Here is a 5,000-nt window from a genome sequence, read left to right on the forward strand (position 1 = left end):
CGCGGCTGCTGGCACCAGACTTGCCCTCCAATAGATACTCGTTAAAGGATTTAAAGTGTACTCATTCCGATTACGGGGCCTCGGATGAGTCCCGTATCGTTATTTTTCGTCACTACCTCCCCGTGCCGGGAGTGGGTAATTTGCGCGCCTGCTGCCTTCCTTGGATGTGGTAGCCGTTTCTCAGGCTCCCTCTCCGGAATCGAACCCTGATTCCCCGTTACCCGTTACAACCATGGTAGGCGCAGAACCTACCATCGACAGTTGATAAGGCAGACATTTGAAAGATGCGTCGCCGGTACGAGGACCGTGCGATCAGCCCAAAGTTATTCAGAGTCACCAAGGCAAACGGACCGGACGAGCCGACCGATTGGTTTTGATCTAATAAAAGCGTCCCTTCCATCTCTGGTCGGGACTCTGTTTGCATGTATTAGCTCTAGAATTACCACAGTTATCCAAGTAACGTGGGTACGATCTAAGGAACCATAACTGATTTAATGAGCCATTCGCGGTTTCACCTTAATGCGGCTTGTACTGAGACATGCATGGCTTAATCTTTGAGACAAGCATATGACTACTGGCAGGATCAACCAGGGAGCTGCGTCAACTAGAGCTGAGCAGCCGGCCGCCCGGGAGTGTGTCCCGGGGGCCCGCGCGAACACGCAAGCGTCCGCTCAATTATTCTGCAAACAGGAGGAGGCTGAGCTCCCCTGCACAACACACCTCGAAACCCTCTCAGGTCCCGGCGGCGCGCAGCGCCGTCCTAAGTACTTGGTCGGGTTCGAGAGAGGCGCAATCGCCCGGAGTTAGGCGAGTAGACGCTTTAGGTGCGACCACCCGTGCTCCCAACTGAGCTTGCCGCTGCCGACAGAGGCCCGGGAGCGTGCTGTCGTGGCATTGCCGGCGGGAGACAACACGCGCCACCTACGGTGACCGGCAGCTCCAACGCCAGCGCCACAGAAGGACAAAAGCCCCACTTGGGTGCCGAAGCGAACTCTCCCAGCACAGCGCACGCGCCAACACGTCCGCACAGCTGCGATACAAACCACCTGCGAGAACCGCTGGGGCGACCGAGCAGCAGACGGCGTCGCGGCGCCGAGCGCCGGGCGGCGGCGCATCCTCAGCGCACACAGTCCTCAATCGGACCAGCACACTGCAGATGGCCACCGCGCTTCGCACCGGGCCCGCGAGGACCTACTTTGGCCGCAAGGCGCCGCGAGCAGGGGGCGCCGGCGCGCAGCTGCGCCGCCTGCCGCGTCCGTCGGCCGGCGCGCCTGCCACTGGCCGCCCCCACCAGCCGGCTGTAGCGCGTGCGCCCACGCACCGCGCTGCCAGCACGCCGGGCGGCCCCCCCTCACCGGCCGGGGACGGTCCCACCCAGCCACCGCCGCGTATCGCCTCACACCCAGATCCCCTTTCGCGTTCGTGGGCATGGTGGGTCCCCTTTCACGTTCGTGGGCATGGTGGGTATCCCTGAAACAACCGGTTAATAGCTCGACCGATCGTCGCCAACACTGATTCACCTCTAGCGAGAACAACCGCACCACAACGGGTTACCTGTTGTTCATTTGCGTAACGTCACCAGCAAACGTAGACGTCCATCGCCATTTGCAACGAGTATTGCATGCCTGTGTCAGGTGTCACAACACACTACGTCTGCCCACATAGACGCAACAACATGTGCACGCCTCGAGAACACGTGGAAGGTAGCCCCCGTACGTATGCGGTGTCCATTGCGCGAACGACTGTCAGCCGGCCTCTGCAGGATGTCGCAGATGTGGAACGCGGTGCAACATGCTATCACGGTGTGTGAGAAGAGACGACTACGTCCGAATACACGCTCCACTACATCAACAGACTGCTCATGCTGATCGCCATCCAGGGCGTCCGTTCCTCCCACACGTCTGAATGGCGTACCACACTGCAATCCAGCTCTTATAGGGAGACGACACGTAGCTGCGTGCACAATATTTGGACTGTATGGTCTGCCGTTGCTAGGCGCAGTCGTCGTACGGTCACACATGTGCCACGATGTATCATTCAGTACATACGGACCAATGTGCAGTACAGTTTGTGGGTTTTGCGTACATCGGCGGACAGGTGACAGGCCGTACCACAACGTAGGCTGAGTACGTCGGCATGCGAAGGGCATTGAACATGCAAACTTCTCAACGACCAGCTTGCGAAGGCAGGGGGGAAGGGGGGGGGGCATGTACGTCCTGCTGCTATCCACATTACAGTGTATAGCAGGAGCATGTGGAAAGTCAGCAACACCTGCAAGGTGTTTAACATGACGCGATACACAGGGGACCGGGCAGTGCGAATAGCGAACTATATTGCGAGGGTTGCGGTTAGGCAACACTACACTAATTTAACGAGTTGCATAACAATTACAGAGCAGGTTCAGCGACAACGTGCGTCAGGTTAAGGCGCAATATAGGTTAGGTTGAGGCACAATATAGGTTAGGTTAAGGCACAACATGGGTTACGTTAAGGCACAAATTGGGTTACGTTAAGGCACAACATGGGTTACGTTAAGGCACAACATGGGTTACGTTAAGGCACAAATTAGGTTACGTTAAGGCACAAATTAGGTTACGTTAAGGCACAAATTAGGTTACGTTAAGGCACAAATTAGGTTACGTTAAGGCACAAATTAGGTTACGTTAAGGCACAAATTAGGTTACGTTAAGGCACAAATTAGGTTACGTTAAGGCACAAATTAGGTTACGTTAAGGCACAAATTAGGTTACGTTAAGGCACAAATTAGGTTACGTTAAGGCACAAATTAGGTTACGTTAAGGCACAAATTAGGTTACGTTAAGGCACAAATTAGGTTACGTTAAGGCACAAATTAGGTTACGTTAAGGCACAAATTAGGTTACGTTAAGGCACAAATTAGGTTACGTTAAGGCACAAATTAGGTTACGTTAAGGCACAAATTAGGTTACGTTAAGGCACAAATTAGGTTACGTTAAGGCACAAATTAGGTTACGTTAAGGTACAATATGGGTTAGGTTAAGGTACAATATGGGTTAGGTTAAGGTACAATATGGGTTAGGTTAAGGTACAATATGGGTTAGGTTAAGGTACAATATGGGTTAGGTTAAGGCACAACGTAGGTTAGGTTAAGGCACAACATAGGTTAGGTTAAGGCACAACATAGGTTAGGTTAAGGCACAACATAGGTTAGGTTAAGGCACAACATAGGTTAGGTTAAGGCACAACATAGGTTAGGTTAAGGCACAACATAGGTTAGGTTAAGGCACAACATAGGTTAGGTTAAGGCACAACATAGGTTAGGTTAAGGCACAACATAGGTTAGGTTAAGGCACAACGTAGGTTAGGTTAAGGCACAACGTAGGTTAGGTTAAGGCACAACGTAGGTTAGGTTAAGGCACAACGTAGGTTAGGTTAAGGCACAACGTAGGTTAGGTTAAGGCACAACGTAGGTTAGGTTAAGGCACAACGTAGGTTAGGTTAAGGCACAACGTAGGTTAGGTTAAGGCACAACGTAGGTTAGGTTAAGGCACAACGTAGGTTAGGTTAAGGCACAACGTAGGTTAGGTTAAGGCACAACGTAGGTTAGGTTAAGGCACAACGTAGGTTAGGTTAAGGCACAACGTAGGTTAGGTTAAGGCACAACGTAGGTTAGGTTAAGGCACAACGTAGGTTAGGTTAAGGCACAACGTAGGTTAGGTTAAGGCACAACGTAGGTTAGGTTAAGGCACAACGTAGGTTAGGTTAAGGCACAACGTAGGTTAGGTTAAGGCACAACGTAGGTTAGGTTAAGGCACAACGTAGGTTAGGTTAAGGCACAACGTAGGTTAGGTTAAGGCACAACGTAGGTTAGGTTAAGGCACAACGTAGGTTAGGTTAAGGCACAACGTAGGTTAGGTTAAGGCACAACGTAGGTTAGGTTAAGGCACAACGTAGGTTAGGTTAAGGCACAATGTAGGTTAGGTTAAGGCACAACGTAGGTTAGGTTAAGGCACAACATAGGTTAGGTTAAGGCACAACATAGGTTAGGTTAAGGCACAACATAGGTTAGGTTAAGGCACAACATAGGTTAGGTTAAGGCACAACATAGGTTAGGTTAAGGCACAACGTAGGTTAGGTTAAGGCACAACGTAGGTTAGGTTAAGGCACAACGTAGGTTAGGTTAAGGCACAACGTAGGTTAGGTTAAGGTACAACGTAGGTTAGGTTAAGGTACAACGTAGGTTAGGTTAAGGTACAACGTAGGTTAGGTTAAGGTACAACGTAGGTTAGGTTAAGGTACAACGTAGGTTAGGTTAAGGTACAACGTAGGTTAGGTTAAGGTACAACGTAGGTTAGGTTAAGGTACAACGTAGGTTAGGTGAAGGCGCAATGTAGGTTAGGTTAAGGTACGATATACCTTAGGTTAAGGTACAATATCGCTTAGGTTAAGGTACAATATAGCTTAGGTTAAGGTACACGTTGTAGGGAAAGGTGTATTTTGGGGGGGGAGGGGGCGGCAGGTTCGTTGATAGTGATTATCGTAAGTGCATGCCTGCGGGATCATCCGATTTGTCACGTCAGGATGCACTTGTGGCTCATGACAGGCGGCGCTCCGATTCCAAGGTTGTGGCAGATCTGTGTCTTTCATTCCTGCCATTGTTTGTGTACTGTGACAGGAGGCAGTATTGTGATGTTGGGTGCACCCCTGTGTAGGACATGTGTGGGTGTTCGTGGCTTAGCTGAGCAATGGCGGATGTCGGAAGGGTGGGATATTCTGTTTTCTGGGTGGACCTCCCGGTCTGGTTATGATAGTGTGGATTGTGTAATGTGGCGGAGAGGATGCACCGGATGTTCTTCCATGCTGGTGGTTAGATATTGTGTGTGTGCCTGTTAGAGGCAGAGAGTAGTGTGTGATAGTGTCTGGCTGACGTGTGGTTCTCATTGTGTGCAGAGTCTTTCAGCATGTATAGGGACGGTTGTATATATTATCTGTATTCTGATGGCTCTGCATCTATTACTAAT

The 5,000-nt window shown here is 50.7% G+C and overlaps 1 non-coding gene across 1 annotated transcript in view; it reads right to left on the reverse strand.

Annotated features, from left to right (window-relative positions):
* The window catches only part of LOC126443850 (small subunit ribosomal RNA), a 1,909-nt gene extending 1,315 nt beyond the window's left edge, over window positions 1-594 (reverse strand). Inside the window, exon 1 of the ribosomal RNA XR_007582226.1 lies at window positions 1-594. This exon is cut by the window's left edge and continues 1,315 nt beyond it. This is a non-coding gene — a ribosomal RNA (small subunit ribosomal RNA).
* Between the last annotated feature and the right edge of the window lie 4,406 nt (window positions 595-5,000).

This window comes from Schistocerca serialis, unplaced genomic scaffold (assembly GCF_023864345.2).
Source record: "Schistocerca serialis cubense isolate TAMUIC-IGC-003099 unplaced genomic scaffold, iqSchSeri2.2 HiC_scaffold_197, whole genome shotgun sequence".
NCBI classification, from domain to species: Eukaryota; Metazoa; Arthropoda; class Insecta; order Orthoptera; family Acrididae; genus Schistocerca; species Schistocerca serialis.